This window comes from Mus musculus, chromosome 2 (genome assembly GCF_000001635.26).
Source record: "Mus musculus strain C57BL/6J chromosome 2, GRCm38.p6 C57BL/6J".
Taxonomy (NCBI): domain Eukaryota; kingdom Metazoa; phylum Chordata; class Mammalia; order Rodentia; family Muridae; genus Mus; species Mus musculus.
This window is the reverse complement of record NC_000068.7, coordinates 22376910-22395471: the sequence shown is the minus strand read 5'-3', so window position 1 is coordinate 22395471 and position 18562 is coordinate 22376910. Positions and strand designations below refer to the sequence as shown.

At 40.4% G+C, this 18562-nt stretch overlaps 1 protein-coding gene across 1 annotated transcript in view; it reads right to left on the bottom strand.

Annotated features, from left to right (window-relative positions):
• Positions 1-18562, bottom strand: part of Myo3a (myosin IIIA) — a 390750-nt gene that overhangs the window by 222781 nt on the left and 149407 nt on the right. The window lies entirely within an intron of this gene.

Genomic DNA, 18562 nt, shown 5'->3' with positions numbered 1-18562 from the left:
AAGTTGGGTTGTTCACAACTATCTACAAAACTGTCTATCTACCTCTCCATCTCCAGGACTTCCATCAACAAAGTGCCTAAAGTAATTCGAGTTTGGTAGTCAGTGAAATGTTTCTTCTTACATATAAAGTCAAGGAAACTCTGATTGATTCTAAAGACTTTCCATGGACTTTGAATGAACCAGGAGTTGTATCTTGTCTCCCAGCTCATAGGATGTACTGTCCTTTTCCACTGAGGAAGGATAGCATCTTGGAAGAATGGAGAACATCCATAGTTCTATACACCTATGCCAATTCCAGCTCTAGTCTCTCTTTACCTGAGGGATGAACAGCATGCTGTGATATATACACAACATGAAATTCCAGAGTCACAGTTACTTTCCAGCATGCTTCAGCACTAGCCTGAAGACAATATCAAAATAAGAATAAACTCATCAGGCTTAAATTCTGACCCTTCGGGAAAAAGTTTTTTGTTTTGTTTTTAACAAAGAACAAAGAAATGAGATAAAAAGGAGAGTGTATGGATAAAGAGATTTTATGAACATTCAAAGAGTGTTAGTGGTTCATGGCTCAATGTATTTTATATCCAATTTAATTTCAACTTATTTACTTTTTTCTGATACAGTTGTTACTAATACTGTGAACATAAAATTATTGCTTGGGACTGGTGAGATGATTTAGTAGGAAAGATGTTTGCTGCCAAGCCTGACAGCCGGAGTTCAATCTCTGAACCCACATGAAGACAACCAGGTCCCAGCTCCCACAAGCAGTCTTCTGACATCCACAAGCATGCTGTGGTGTACATTCACTCACACATGTGCACACATACGTGCAAACACACACAAATCTTAAGTGTACTAACAAGCTCAATAAACCCCAAAGTGAAGAAAGCACTTTGATATTTTGTCATAAAGCGTATGGGATAGTTAAACCCAGTAAAATAGTGAAGCGATTTTATTGTACAGATGTCAAATCTTGCCCACCCAAATCTATACAGAATTGTCCATAGAAGTTCTGTTGGAAAGACTGAAGTTAGTAGGAGTAACACCTGGAAGAAGTTCAAGTTGTTTTCTTCCAAAAGGGAGTTAGCTCTTCAAAATAGCAGAGCTTCCTACATGGAGAAGCCATGATACTCATTGCTCTGACTTTTTTTTCGTGAGAATAAAAGTCCTTTGGGGTTGGTGACACTGGTCCTTTTGGTGACATTCCTTTCTTGTAACTGAAATCTACACTTGACATTTCTTGAAACCCATGCAAAGGAGTGGAAGGAAAGGAAGCCACTGCCTGCACAGTCACTAGGTCACTAGGAACATAGTAGCTCAGGAAAAGGGGATCCCCTCCCTGTGGAATGTGACATTACACACTCTAGTCCAGGGAAGAGCAAGGTGCTGATGTTCCCATTGACAAAGGACAGAGGAAACAGGTTGAGGACCTGATATTATGGAAACTCACAGTCTGTATGTTCAATCCAGGGACACTGAGTCCTTAGCAGGGAATTAGTATACTCCAGCTGCCTCCTTGGTCTCATCTGTCATTTCAAGCTATCATTGATGGCTGAATTGTACAATTCTAAAATTGTGATTTTTCTCATGATTTTTGGATGATAGCTATATCTATGCATCAAAGTATTACTTTTGTATTATTAGTAAATGACTGGGTAGAAGGGATATGCATACTCCTTCCACAATTGGCACTACTAATCTCAACAACTGAGGTACTCAGGGAAGCCTAGTGCTCTTTGTGATGCTTAAAATGGTTAATTTGTTTCATAAGTACTGTTTGACATCAACTAAAATTCTGGCTGAGAATCCAAAGAAAACATGTCAGCTTGTGACTTTAGGCAATTATAGGAAATGGTTAAAAAAAAATTAAAGGAGAAAACAAAGATCCCTCTTGTTTTAGACACAACACATGGATTTATGCAAAGAAAAACAAAAGTACCTGTTTTAACGTGGGACTAAATGGTATGGTAAAAATGTTTTGAAAATGAGTTGAGTCATCAGACCTCTTATTATTAATTGTAAAATCATAGTAGCAAAATGGTTTAGGAAATTGTATGGCTTTAACATTTTGAAGTTTTCCTTATTTTTAGAGATTGTTTAACTTTGATTTGTCTGTCATTACTTTGGTTGGTGCTGAATCACAAATGCACATGTGGGCTATAAACCTTGGGGAGATTTGAGGGACATGGACACAGGGGTGTTGTTAATACTGATGGCAGAAGAGGAGGAAGGAGAGAGAAAAGCAGAGCTATACACTTGCTTCAGAATGCTGTGAAAATGGGATGCTGTCCTCAGAGTAGGTGGGAATTGTGCTGCTGGGCCCTGTATTGAAACACTTCTTTCAGCTACTGACAAAGAACAGATCCAAGAAAGACAGAAGGAGGAGTGTAGTCAATTCGGGACTGGGATACCGCAAAAACAAACATCCACTAAGTTCATGTATAGTGACTCTGACCCAGGCAAGATGCCCTCATTTAACTCTTGGGGTCAGCCTGAGATGGAGAACTCCAGAGAGGGTCACCTTGAGCCAGAGGATCAACTTCCATAAAACGACCAGTACAGATGATGCTTTGTGAGAGAAAGAGATGTACTAGACTCTTCTAACCTAAAGTTCATATTTAGAGGTTCAATATACTCTAAATATTTTTAAGTTGGAAAAACACAGTTTGACATGCATAAACAATTCACAGATTGATCTAAGCACAAGGTTGCTTTTATTTCACTGTTACTCAACGTTGTCTGCCATCAAACGAGGTGTAAGTGAACACTGCCTCTTATGAGTACGTTTTAGATGCAAACAAACCATTTTAAACTTGCTCCTTACTTCTAAGACAGAAACCTTTAGACCTCTGAGGGACTGGTAAGAAGTTCTAGAGAGAAGTGATAAAGAAAGGGGTGGTGCCAGATTTGAACTTGAACTTTGTCAGAAGCATCGTAAGTGACTATGTCCAAAAAAAGAATTGGCAGAGGGGTGGAGTTAGGGTTACACTAGTTGTATTACAGAAGGCAGGGGCAGGGGTGGGGGTGGGGAAGAAGATCTTTGTCTTTTGAGTAAGAATAAGAGCAAACATTTCAAGCCAGTCCTGGTGATGCAGGCTGTAATCCCACCAGTCTGAGGCAGGAGAATCACAAGTTTAAGACCTGTTTGGGCTACAGAGTGACTTTAAGGAGTTCAAGGACAGTCTGAGTAGCAAGGGTCAGGCATGTATCTCAGTGGCACAGTATCTATAGTGTGAGACTAGAAATTAAATCCTAAGTATAAAGAAAATGGTGGAGGCGAGAGCCACAGAGCCTCTGAGGCGGCGCCATTTTCGGCTCCAGACAACCGTCCACCTTCCTGGTCAGAGCACTGGTGACTGCCCGGCCAGAGAGGCTTCTGCCTCAGGTTCCACAGGAGCCAGCTTGGTTCCGGGACTCCGAGGAGGGCAGTCTGCACAGGTGAGAGTGTGGAATACAGAGGCCAGCAGTTTCTGGGACAGGTGAGAGCCACAGAGCTTCTGAGGCGGTGCCATTTTCGGCTCCAAACAACTGGCCACCTTCCTGGTCAGAGCACATGTGCCCGCCCGGCCCGGAAGGCTTCTGCCTCAGGTCCTGCGGGAGCCACCTTGGTTCCGGGACTCCTCAGAAAGTAGTCTACACATGTGAGAGTGTGGACTACTGAAACAACGGCTTCTGTGACAAACCAAAGCAACACAGCTTCTGGGAAAGATCCTGTTTTGGACCTTCATCTTCGGCCAGGAGGAGGTCCAAACACCAGATAACTGTGCACCTTCCCTGAAAGAGGAGACCTTGCCTGCAGAGACTACTCTGACCACTGAAACTCAGAGGAGAGAGCTAGTCTCCCAGGTCTGCTGATAGAGGGTAACAAAATCACCAGAGGAACAATCTCTAAACAGAGACAACTATAACAACTAACTCCAGAGATTACCAGATGGCGAAAGGTAAACGTAAGAATCTTACTAACAGAAACCAGGACCACTCACCATCATCAGAACTCAGCACTCCCACTTCGCCCAGTCCAGGGCACCCCAACACACCTGAAAACCTAGACCTGGATTTAAAAGCATATCTCATGATGATGGTAGAGGACATCAAGAAGGACTTAAATAACTCACTTAAAGAAATACAGGAGAATACTGCTAAACAAGTAGAAGACATTAAAGAGGAAACACAAAAATCCCTTAAAGAATTGCAGGAAAACACAACCAAACAGGTGATGGAATTGAATAAAACCATCCAAGACCTAAAAAGGGAAGTAGACACAATAAAGAAAACCCAAAGTGAGGCAACGCTGGAGATAGAAACCCTAGGAAAGAAATCTGGAAGCATAGATGCGAGAATCAGCAACAGAATACAAGAGATGGAAGAGAGAATCTCAGGTGCAGAAGATTCCATAGAGAGCATCGGCACAACAATCAAAGAAAATGGAAAATGCAAAAAGATCCTAACTCAAAACATTCAGGACATCCAGGACACAATGAGAAGACCAAACCTACGGATAATAGGAGTGGATGAGAATGAAGATTTTCAACTCAAAGGACCAGCAAACATCTTCAACAAAATTATTGAAGCAAACTTCCCAAACCTAAAGAAAGAGATGCCCATGAACATACAAGAAGCCTACAGAACTCCAAATAGACTGGACCAGAAAAGAAATTCTTCCCGACACATAATAATCAGAACAACAAATGCACTAAATAAAGATAGAATACTAAAAGCAGTAAGGGAAAAAGGTTAAGTAACATATAAAGGCAAGCCTATCAGAATTACACCAGATTTTTACCAGAGACTATGAAAGCCAGAAGAGCCTGGACAGATGTGATACAGACACTAAGAGAACACAAATTCCAGCCCAGGCTACTATACCCAGCCAAACTCTCAATTACCATAGATGGAGAAACCAAAGTATTCCACAACAAAACCAAATTCACCCATTATCTCTCCATGAATCCAGCCCTTCAAAGGATAATAACAGAAAAAAAAAAACCAATACAAGGGCAGGAACCATGCCCTAGAAAAAAAAAAAAAGAAGGTAATCCCTCAACAAACCTAAAAGAAGACAACCACAAGAACAGAATGCCAACTTTAACAACAAAAATAACGGGAAGCAACAATTGCTTTTCCTTATTATCTCTTAATATCAATGGACTCAACTCCCCAATAAAAAGACATAGACTAACAAACTGGCTACACAAACCAGACCCAACATTTTGCTGCTTACAGGAAACTCATCTCAGAGAAAAATATAGACACTACCTCAGAATGAAAGGCTGAAAAACAAATTTCCAAGCAAATGGTATGAAGAAACAAGCTGGAGTAGCCATTCTAATATCTAACAAAATCGACTTCCAACCCAAAATAATCAAAAAAGACAAGGAGGGGCACTACATACTCATCAAAGGTAAAATCCTCCAAGAGGAACTCTCAATTCTGAATATCTATGCTCCAAATACAAGGGCAGCCACATTCATTAAAGAAACTTTACTAAAGCTCAAAGCACACATTGCACCTCACACATTAATAGTGGGAGACTTCAACACACCACTTTCACCAATGGACAGATCATGGAAACAGAAACTAAACAGGGACACAGTGAAACTAACAGAAGTGATTAAACAAATGGACTTAACAGATATCTACAGAACATTTTATCCTAAAACAAAAGGATATACCTTCTTCTCAGCACCCCATGGTACCTTCTCCAAAATTGACCACATAATTGGTCACAAAATAAGCCTCAACATATACAAAAATATTGAAATTTTCCCATGCATCCTATCAGATCACCATGGACTAAGGCTGATCTTCAATAACAAAATAACTAACAGAAAGCCAAAATTCACGTGGAAACTGAACAACACTCTTCTCAATGATAACTTGGTCAAGGAAGGAATAAAGAAAGAAATTAAAGACATTTTAGAGTTTAATGAAAATGAAGCCTCTACATACCCAAACTTTTAGGACACAATGAAAGCATTCCTAAGAGGAAAACTCTGAGTGCCTCCAAAAAGAAACTAGAGAGAGCACACATTAGCAGCTTGACAACACACCTAGAAGCTCTAGAAGAAAAGGAAGCAAATTCACCCAAGAGGAGTAGAAGGCAGGAAATAATCAAACTCAGGGTTGAAATCAACCAAGTGGAAACAAGAAAAACTATTCAAAGAATCAACCAATCAAGGAGCTGGTTCTTTGAGAAAATCAACAAGATAGATAAACCCTTAGCCAGACTCACTAGAGGGCAGAGGGAAAGCATCCTAATTAACAAAATCAGAAATGAAAAGGGAAACATAACAACAGATCCTGAAGAAATCCAAAACACCATCAGATCCTTCTACAAAAGGCTATACTCAACAAAACTGGAAAACCTGGATGAAATGGACAAGTTTCTAGACAGATACCAAGTACCAAAGCTAAATCAAGATCAGGTTAATGATCTAAACAGTCCTATATCCCCTAAAGAAATAGACGCAGTCATTAATAGTCTCCCAACCAAAAAAAAAGCCCAGGACCAGATGGGTTTAGTGCAGAGTTCTATCAGACCTTCAAAGAAGACCTAATTCTAGTTCTTCACAAACTATTCCACAAGATAGAAACAGAAGGTACTCTACCCAACTCATTCTATGAAGCCACAATTACTCTGATACCTAAACCACAAAAAGACCCAACAAAGATAGAGAACTTCAGACCAATTTCCCTTATGAATATCGATGCAAAAATCCTCAATAAAGTTCTTGCTAACCGAATCCAAGAACACATCAAAACAATCATCCATCCTGACCAAGTTGGTTTCATCCCAAGGATGCAGGGATGGTTCAATATATGGAAATCCATCAAAACAATCCAGTACATAAACAAACTCAAAGACAAAAACCACATGATCATCTCATTAGATGCTGAGAAAGCATTTGACAAAATCCAATACCCATTCATGATAAAAGTCTTGGAAAGATCAGGAATTCAAGGCCCATACCTAAACATGATAAAAACAATCTACAGCAAACCAGTAGCCAACATCAAAGTAAATGGTGAGAAGCTGGAAGCAATCCCACTAAAATCAGGGACTAGACAAGGCTGTCCACTCTCGCCCTACCTATTCAACATTGTACTTGAAGTCCTAGCCAGAGCAATTCGACAACAAAAGGAGATCAAGGTGATACAAATTGGAAAGGAAGAAGTCAAAATATCACTTTTTGCAGATGATATGATAGTATATATAAGTGACCCTAAAAATTCCACCAGAGAACTCCTAAACCTGATAAACAGCTTCGGTGAAGTAGCTGCATATAAAATTAACTCAAACAAGTCAATGGCCTTTCTCTACACAAAGGATAAACAGGCTGAGAAAGAAATTAGGGAAACAACACCCTTCTCAATAGTCACAAATAATATAAAATACCTTGGTGTGACTCTAACTAAGGAAGTGAAAGATCTATATGATAAGAACTTCAAGTCTCTGAAGAAAGAAATTAAAGATGATCTCAGAAGATGGAAAGATCTCTCATGCTCATGAATCGGCAGGATCAACATTGTAAAAATGGCTATCTTGACAAAAGCAATCCACAGATTCAATGCAATCCCCATCAAAATTCCAACTCAATTCTTCAATGAATTAGAAAGGGCAATCAGCAGATTCATCTGGAATAACAAAAAACCTAGGATAGCAAAAACTATTCTCAAGGATAAAAGAACCTCTGGTGGAATCACCATGCAGGACCTAAGCTGTACTAAAGAGCAATTGTGATAAAAACTGCATGGTATTGGTATGGTGACAGACAAGTAGACCAATGGAACAGAATTGAAGACGCAGAGATGAACGCACACACCTATGGTCACTTGATATTTGTCAAGGGAGCTAAAACCATCCAGTGGAAAAAAGACAGCATTTTCAACAAATGGTGCTGGCACAACTGTCGGTTATCATGTAGAAAAATGCGAATTGATCCATTTCTATCTCCTTGTACTAAGGTCAAATCTAAGTCGATTAAGGAACTTCACATAAAACCAGAGACACTGAAACTTATAGAGGAGAATGTAGGGAAACCCTCGAAGATATGGGTACAGGGGAAAAATTCCTGAATAGAACAGCAATGGCTTGTGCTGTAAGATTGAGAATCGATAAATGGGACCTCATAAAATTGCAAAGCTTCTGCAAAGCAAAAGACACCGTCAATAAGACAAAAAGGCCCCCAACAGATTGGGAAAGGATCTTTACCTATCCCAAATCGGATAGGGGACTAATATTCAATATATATAAAGAACTCAAGAAGGTGGACTCCAGAAAATCAAATAACCCCATTAAAAAATGGGTCTCAGAGCTGAACAAAGAATTCTCACCTGAGGAATACCGAATGGCAGAGAAGCACCTGAAAAAATGTTCAACATCCTTAATCATCAGGGAAATGCAAATCAAAACAACCCTGAGATTCCACTTCACTCCAGTCAGAATGGCTAAGATAAAAAATTCAGGTGACACCAGATGCTGGTGAGGATGTGGAGAAAGAGGAACACTCCTCCATTGTTGGTGGGATTGCAAGCTTGTACAACCACTCTGGAAATCAGTCTGGCGGTTCCTCAGAAAATTGGACATAGTACTACCGGAGGATCCCGCAATACCTCTCCTGGGCATATATCCAGAAGATGTCCCAACCGGTAAGAAGGACACATGCTCCACTATGTTCATAGCAGCCTTATTTATAATAGCCAGAAGCTGGAAAGAACCCAGATGCCCCTCAACAGAGGAATGGATACAGAAAATGAGGTACATTTACACAATGGAATACTACTCAGCTATTAAAAAGAATGAATTTATGAAATTCCTCAGTAAATGGATGGACCTGGAGGGCATCATCCTGAGTGAGGTAACCCAATCACAAAGGAACTCGCACAATATGTACTCACTGATAAGTGGCTATTAGCCCAGAAACTTAGGATACCTAAGATATAAGATACAGTTTGCTAAATGCATGAAATTCAAGAAGAACGAAGACCAAAGTGTGGACACTTTGCCCCTTCCTAGAAATGGGAACAAAACACCCATGTAAGGAGTTACAGAGACAAAATTTGGAGCTGTGACGAAAGGATGGACCATCTAGTGATTGTCATATGCAGGGATCCATCCCATAATTAGCTTCCAAACGCTGACACCATTGCATACTCTAGCAAGATTTTGCTGAAAGGACCCAGATGTAGCTGTCTCTTGTGAGACTATGCTGGGGCCTAGCAAACACAGAAGTGGATGCTCACAGTCAGCTATTGGATGGATCACTGGGCCCCCAATTGAGGAGCTAGAGAAATTACCCAAGGAGCCAAAGGGAACTGCAACCCTATAGGTGGAACAACATATGAACTAACCAGTACCCCGGAGCTCTTGTCTCTAGCTGCATATGTATCAAAAGATGGCCTAGTCAGCTATCACTGCAAAGAGAGGCCCATTGGACTTGCAAACTTTATATGCCCAGTACAGGGGAACCCCAGGGCCAAAAAGGGGAGTGGGTGGGTAGGGTATGGGGGTGGGTGGGTATGGGGGACTTTTGGGATAGCATTGAAAATGTAAACGAGGAAAATACCTAATTTAAAAAAAAAAAAAAGAAAATGGTGAAAAAGATTCAAGTGGCCATTTCCGATAATCTGGATACTATTTAAAGCATTTCTCTTCCTTGGTAATGTTGAATAACACTGAAATGACTCTCGGTTTGCATTCACTCATTTGAAACCATGCATTCCAAATTTAAACATACTTAGGATTTATTGAACATGTGACTATGAAGCTATATTTGGAAAAGAATGGAATCTCCATGAGGTATCTCTACAGCTTTTCTTCCATATCTTCATATCATCCACATACGGCTGAGCACATAAACTCAAAGGCAGAGTTTCTCTCTCAGACTGAAAGCCATTATGGACATAGTTATTCACTAGTAATAAAAATATCCATTTCCGGAGAGCTCTCAGTTACCTACAGATGTTGATGTTATAGTTTAGACCTTGTTCCTTAAAATTAAGACCAAAAGCAATGATTTCAACATAACTGGATATCTACCATTTAGACCACATGCCATCTATAGGCATAGATCCTGCCACCCTTCACATGGGGTCTGTAATGGATTTATTCATATCATAGCACATAGCATGCAAAGGGTGTTATTAGTCAAGCAAATTCAACGGTCTCCACACAACAATGCAGTCACTCTGCCCTGTCCACTGCCATCACTACTATTTCTTCTTTCTCCTCCTCCTCCTCCTCTTCCTCTTTTATTTTGAGTGCAAACAGACAAATGAGTTTCATACAGTATTATTTAAGAATCAGATGCTGTCTCACTGGAAGAAAATTCTTGATGTATATGACTCAGCTAATAGCAAAGTTCTTTCTCCTCCTCCTCTTCTTCCTCCTTTATTTTGAGTGCAAACAGACAAATGAGTTTCATACAGTAGTATTCAAGAATCAGATGCTGTCTCACTGGAAGAAAATTCTTGATGTATATGACTCAGCTAATAGCAAAGTCTGTAAGCTTCTCCAAAAGTCTCTAAAGAAATATGTGATTTTTGTTCCATTTTATAGGCTAGAGGCTATTTTGTGAATTAACAGAGAAAATGGAACTAGCAATCTCCTTTCTGTCATGGAAACCACAACATCATCAGGCTTCCAAGTAATAGATATAGCTTGCTAGTTACAGAATGGATAGTCTAAGCTGCCAAATGAAAGATCCATGTATAGTCCATTCATCAATGTGGGGGGAGAGAGAGGGGGGGGGAAGAAGAAGAAGAAGAAGAAGAAGAAGAAGAAGAAGAGGAGGAGGAGGAGGAGGAGGAGGAGGAGGAGGAGGAGGAGGAGGAGGGGAGGGGAGGGGAGGGGAGGGGAGAGGAGAGGAGAGGAGAGGAGAGGAGAGAGAGAATGTGTGTCATTAAAAAACAAGGACAGCGAAGTTGGAGAGTTTCTTTATCTAAAGCAGTTATTCAGCTTTAACTGGTGGCTGTGAGTGAAGTAATTGAATTTCGACCACAACTCTCTTGTCCTTATAATTTACTACCTTGTTGCAAAAATAGAGAACTCCTATGGGAGAAGTCATTGTAGTAATGTTACTGCTGGTTCCAGAAGGAGTTAATTCTCCTTGATTGGTTCCTGAAACAAATTTCCAGGTCTCTTCTGGCTCCTCAAATTGTCTTTCTCTTAGTATCCGTTACAATCAGTCAAAACATTTAGAAAAAATAGCTATGTATGTTCAGAACTTGGACCCCAACCTTATGTTCTAAGGCTATAAGAGTAGCCAGGTGAGTAGGAATCTCTTTACCAAAGGTAAATTCCTTCAGGCTCTGCAGAAAACCCCATTAGAACAGTCTACCTGAAAAACTGAGATGTCTCACAACAGCCGTTCATTAGGCAATGACAAATGAGATTGTAATACTTTTCATTGTGTCAGATACTGAATGATTTCTAATTAATGATATTCTATAGTAGTTTTAATTTCTGATGTCTTAAGTCAGAGTGGCTAACATCATATCACTTCCAATTCTTTTAATGATTGCACACAACCCAAAAATGTATTTTCAATTTGTCTCTCCTAAGGTAGTTCTTAATGGAAACTAAATACCACTTGAATAGTGATGTATGCTGTTTTTAACAAACAGGTTTGGGAATCTACCTGTCGCCAGTGTCACAGCAGAAGAAGTTCACATTTGGAGGTTGTTCTTAGAAGGGAGGACTTCAGTCTGCCACGCTAGACCTTATTCCCCTGAGTCAGGATCTCTGTCAACCTGGAGTTAGGTTGGTGGCCAGCAAGCCCTCGGCATCATCCTATCTTTGCCACTCACAGTGCTAGGATTACACTTGCACATGGCCACACCTAGCATTGTATGTGGGTTCTGGGGACTTGAACTCAGCTCCTCATGCTTGTACACTTAGTGCTTTTACCTCTTGAGCAATCTCCTCTGCCCTGTTTGATTTCTGAGAGAGGATCTAACTGTGTAGCCTAGGCTGGCCTCAAACTCATGATTCTCCTGCCTCTGCCTCTACCTCTTTAGTGCTAGCTAAGCAACAGTGGACAACATGAGAGATACTCTGTCTCAAACAAGTTGGAAGGGCTAGGACAAACAACATCCGAGATGTGTTCTGTGACTTCTGTGGATACACTGTGGCATGTGCACACCCACACTTATATATGCAGGTACAGCATCACATAGGCACAGACACACAAGTACACACACACACACACACACACACACACACACACACACACGCACACACCAAAACAAGACCTAAAACCATGTATAAGCAAAATTAAAGACATTTGAAAAAAAAGACAAAAGGAAACAATAATAGAACCTATACATGTGGAGAATTTAAAGGAAAATAGACTCTAAATAATGTTAGGGACCAGAAGCTGTCTCCAACAGATACAGTAAGGAAGGGTCAGAATAGGGGAAGAGGATAGATTATATCCCCACAAGAGAAAACACATTGAAAACCACAGAGAAAATGACAGGCATCAAACACCAAAAAGAAGCAAGACAAACTAGAGGGCTTCAAAAGTTCCCTGGTAGGGGACAGAGAATCAGAAGCCACATCCTACAGGAAACATAGATAAAGCAGAAGACAGTAAGAGACCAACAAGGAAGGCAATGGGTGGGGAGGGCAATCGTGAATTTGGAACAAAGAATAATGCCACATACATAAGAGAAAGACTCAAAGAAACCTTTTACTGTCTATGCTAAATTTAAAGATTAAATAAAAAGAAGCAAAAAGCCACGCAATCCTGGTGAAAAAGACACCGGCAGTTCTACATATAGGACAAACTCATAGCTGTCACAAGCCTCAAATCCAATTCTAAGTTTTGATGAGAAGGAGAACCTTGGGTCTTGACTCTCTTGTGGGGGCTCACATATCATCATCAGATATTCTGCATATCATATATTTACATACTGATTCGAAGCAGTAGAAAAATGAAGTAGTCATGAGAACAACTTATTCTTGCGCGCACCGGACTGACCAGCAGTAACGACGCTGCAACAGGATCCTTCTGCACACGTTTATTGGGAGAGCTTGATTGTAGAGGCGAAGAAACTTCGAGCCCAGAACTGGTGCTGCTTTTATAGGCCTAGGAGAGGCGTGTCTCATACCCGGATTGGTTATGCACTAAGCCTCATTTGCATGTTCCTCATCTGATTGGCTACTCTCTCTCAGTACCTCACAGAGCCTCATTATCATACCTCATTTGCATGTCTCACATCTGATTGGTTATACTCTCAGTACCTTACAGAACCTCATTATCATGCCTGGGCCAGGCAGTGTCTTTGCAAAAAATTTTACTGCATATGTACACATTGGTTGTTTGTCCAATCTTATGCATGGTGGCCAGCAGTAGTCAGTGCCACTCAGCAACGGCACATGTGGCTTCCCACACTGATTCAAAGCAGTAGAAAAATGAAGTAGTCATGAGAACAACTTATCACTGGGGGTGGGGGTGGGGTCATCCTAACATGAGGAACTGTAATAAAGTGTCTCAGAATTAGGAAGGTTAAGAGGGAACTACTGCTCCATCAGAATGTCAGCAGTAAAAGGGATTCCATGTTGTCATTCTGTAAGACTTAGAGGCCATAGGTGGTGTCCCAGGTCTGACACTGTCTCAAGAGGGAACTATTGCTTAAAATGGAGTTACCCAGGGCCTGAGAACAGAAGATAATCACCAGTCAGGAAGACTGAGTTTAACCAGCTCTGGTCACATGGCAGAGGGCAGTCCTGTGAGCTAGCTGTGGAGAGGAGGGCTGGATGATAAGTCAGAAAGCAGAAAGCAGTTTGGCTCAGGCAGCAACACACACAGAGAAAGATGCCCTTCCACTTGTGACCAGGAACACAGCTATTCTACAGAGCAACCCTGAAGCCTGATCCCTGAGTCTGGGGTCAGCTGGTGATCTCTCAGAGTCTACAGTCTCTAAAGCTCAGAGCAGAATATCTGATACCTACAGCACATCCCTCCAGCACGGTGACAAGTAAATACTTAGGGAGTATGGAAAGTTCAAAGACAGAGTATTTGCCTGTTTGGATCTCGGTGCTGAGGTTGTTCACACACTTTCAATACACTTTAGAGTTTGGGTCCGCTAAGTATCAGCCATACCAGTGGGTACAACCTGTGGAATCTCAGGCTGGTGGGAAAAACTATTCAGTCTGCAGGCTGCAATGTTGCTGTAGCCAACACAGGCATCAGGAGTACAAAAAGGAGTTCCTACAGTGCAGAAGTCATGGTGGACATCAGGTCCAATACAGGCTCAATATCAGCGTAACCACAGGGCAGGAGGCCTGACAATCCTTCTGCTGTAACTGGAGGTCTCAAACTTCTAAAGATGTAGAGAGAAGTTGCTTCGACACTTCACTGTTTCCTCTTTTTATGTTCCATTTATTTTTCTTGCCTCATCTTTGTACCATGCTCTTCTGCTATTTTTCTTTCTACTCTTCTATTAGTAGTATTTTTGATTTATTATTATCAGGTTTTGTTTTTAATTCCCCTTCATACATTCTCTATTTTTATGTTTTTACTCTTTTTGCCTTTTCATTTTTGAGATTATACTTAAATCACATATCTCCCTTTCTATTCCTCCCTCCACACTGTACCAAATTCATGCCCTCCTTTGTTTTTAAATTAATTTTTATTGCAGGCCTATATTCCTTTGTACAATTGTTTAGTACACACATACTACTCATATGCACATTTTCAGGCTATTTGGTACTGGACAAACAAATGATGTTCTTACTGGGGAAAGGCTTCTTGACCATTCCAGCTTCCCTTGGTACCCTAGTTCTTTGGAGGTCTGACACCTCATGGGCTTCTTCCTATCCAGTTTAACTCATTTATTGGTATCATGCTTGTTCAGCTCACATTTAGGAGGTCATGCTGGTGAGACTTCGTGGGCAAGGCTTCTGATATTATCAGGAGACATAATCTTATAGAAAATCTCTGGATGCTCTGTGTCTTAGAATTTTTCTTCCCCCTCTCCCACAATGTTCCCTGAGCCCTAGATGCAGGAGTGGTTTGTAGATGTATCCACAACTCTGCATTTGGTTTGGTATTCTGTAATGGTCTCCATCTGTTGCAAAGAGACATTTCCATGATGAAGGGTGATGACTACAATTAATTTTTATTATGTATTTTCCTTTATAGAGCTATCTTTTTAGTCTATCTTTTTTTCTTTTTAATTCAGTGGGTTTTATATTTTTTGTTTTTTTTAATTTATTAGGTATTTTCTTCATTTACATTTCCAATGCTATCCCAAAAGTCCCCCATACCCTCCCCCCACTCCCACTTATTGGCCCTGGAATTCCCCTGTACTGAAGCACATAAAGTTTGCAAGACCGAGGGGCCTCTCTTCCCAATGATGGCCGACTAGGCCATCTTCTGATACATATGCAGCTAGAGTCACAAGCTCTAGGGGTACTGGTTAGTTCATATTATTGTTCGACCTATAGGATTGCAGACACCTTGAGCTCCTTGGATACTTTCTCTAGCTCCTCCATTGGGGGCCCTGTGATCCATCCAATAGCTGACTGTGAGCATCCACTTAGGTGTTTGCTAGATAGGCCCCGGCATAGTCTCACAAGAGACAGCTATATCTGGGTCCTTTCAGCAAAATCTTGCTAGTGTATGCAATGGTGTCAGCGTTTGGAGGCAGATTATGGGATGGATCCTTGGGTATGGCAGTCTTTAGATGGTCCATTCTTTCATCTCAGCACCAAACTTGTCTCTGTAACTCTTTGCATGGGTGTTTTGTTCCCAATTCTAAGAATGGGCAAAGTGTCCACACTTTGGTCTTCGTTCTTCTTGAGTTAAATGTGTTTTGCAAATTTTAACTTGTAACTTGGGTATTCTAAGTTTCTGGGCTAATATCCACTTATCTGTGAGTACATATCATGTGAGGTCTTTTGTGATTAGTTTACATCACTCAGGATGATGCCCTCCAGGTCCATCCATTTGCCTAGGAATTTCAAAAATTCATTCTTTTTAATATCTGAGTAGTACTCCATTGTTTAAATGTACCACATTTTCTGTATCCATTCCTCTGTTGAGGGGCATCTGGGTTCTTTTCAGCTTCTGGTTATTATAGATAAGGCTGCTATGAACATAGTGGAGCATGTGTCCTTCTTACCAGTTGGAACATCTTCTGGATATATGCCCAGGAGAGGTATTGCAGGATCCTACGGTAGTACTATGTCCAATTTTCTGAGGAACCACCAGACTGATTTCCAGAGTGGTTGTACAAGCTTGCAATCCCACCAACAATGGAGGAGTGTTCCTCTTTCTCCACATACTGGCGAGCATCTGCTGTCACCTGAATTTTTGATCTTAGCCATTCTGACTGGTGTGAGATGGAATCTCAGGGTTGTTTTGATTTGCATTTCCCTGATGATTAAGGATGCTGAACATTTTTTCAGGTGCTTCTCAGCCATTCAGTATTCCTCAGGTGAGAATTCTTTGTTTAGCTCTGAGCCCCATTTTTTAATGGGGTTAGTTGATTTTCTGGAGTCCACCTTCTTGAGTTCTTTATATATATTGGATAATAGTCCCTATCTGATTTAGGGTAGCTAAAGAACCTTTCCCTCTCTGTTGGTGGCCTTTTTGTCTTATTGACGGTGTCTTTTGCTTTACAGAAGCTTTGCAATGTTATGAGGTCCCATTTGTCGATTCTCAATCTTACAGCACAAGCCACTGCTGTTGTATTCAGGAAATTTTCCCCTGTGCCCATATCTTCAAGGCTTTTCCCCACTTTCTCCTCTATAAGTTTCAGTGTCTCTGGTTTCATGTGGAGTTCCTTGATCCACTTAGATTTGACCTTAGTACAAGGAGATAGGAATGGATCAATTTTCATTCTTCTACATGATAACTGCCAGTTGTGCCAGCACCATTTGTTGAAAATGCTGTCTTTTTCCCACTGGATGGTTTTAGCTCCCTTGTCAAAGATCAAGTGACCATAGGTGTGTGGGTTCATTTCTGGGTCTTCAATTCTATTCCATTGGTCTACTTGTCTGTCACTATACTAGTACCATGAAGTTTTTATCACAATTGCTCTGTAGTACAGCTTTAGGTCAGGCATGGTGATCCCACCAGAGGTTTTTTTATCCTTGAGAAGAGTTTTTGCTATCCTACGTTTTTTTATTATACCAGATGAATTTGCAAATTGCCCTTTCTAATTTGTTGAAGAATTGATTTGGAATTTTGATGGGGATTGCATTGAATCTGTAGATTGCTTTTGGCAAGATAGCCATTTTTACTATATTGATCCTGCTAATCCAGGAGCAAGGGGGATCTTTCTATCTTCTGAGATCTTCTTTAATTTCTTTCTTCAGAGACTTGAAGTTCTTATCATACAGATCTTTCACTTCCTTAGTTAGAGTCACGCCAAGGTATTTTGTATTATTTGTGACTATTGAGAAGGGTGCTGTTTCCCTAATTTCTTTCTCAGCCTGCTTATCCTTTGTGTAGAGAAAGGTCATTGACTTGTTTGAGTTGATTTTATATCCAACTACTTCACTGAAGCTGTTTATCAGGTTTAGGAATTCTCTGGTGGAATTTTTACGGACACATATATGCTATCTTATCATCTGCAAAAAGTGATATTTTGACTTATTCCTTTCCAATTTGTATCCCCTTGATCTCCTTTTGGTGTCGAATGGCTCTTGCTAGGACTTCAAGTACTATGTTGAATAGGTAGGGAAAAAGTGGGGAGCCTTGTCTAGTCCCTGATTTTAGTGGGATTGCTTCCAGCTTCTCATCATTTACTTTGATGTTGGCTACTGGTTTGCTGTTTACTGTTTTTATCATGTTTAGGTATGGGCCTTGAATTCCTGATCTTTCCAAGACTTTTATCATGAATGGGTGTTGGATGTTGTCAAATGATTTCTCCGCATCTAATGAGATGATCATGTGGTTTTTGTCTTTGAGTTTGTTTATACAGTGGATTATGTTGATGGATTTCCATATATTAAACCATCCCTGCATCCCTGGAATGAAATCTATTTAGTCAGGATGGATGATTGTTTTTATGTGTTCTTTGATTAGGTTATGAGAATTTTATTGCGTATTTTCACATCGATATTCATAAGAGAAATTGGTCTGAAGTTCTCTATCTTTGTTGGGTCTTTCTGTGTTTTAGGTATCACAGTAATTGTGGCTTTACAGAATGAATTGGGTAGAGTACCTTTTGCTTCTATTTTGTGGAATAGATTGTGAAGAACTGTAATTAGGTCTTCTTTGAAGGTCTGATAGAACTCTGCACTAAACCCATCTGGTCCTGGGCTTTTTTTGGTTGGGAGACTATTAATGACTGCTTCTATTTCTTTAGGGTATATAGTACTGTTTTTATCATTAACCTGATCCTGATTTAACTTTGCTACCTGGTAGCTTTCTAGAAATTTGTCCATTTCATCCATGTTTTCCAGTTTTGTTGAGTATAGCGTTTTGTAATAGATTTGATGGTGTTTTTGATTTCTTCAGGATCTGTTGTTATGTCTCCCTTTTCATTTCTGATTTTCTTAATTAGGATGCTGTCCCTGTGCCCTCTAGTGAGTCTGGCTCAGGGT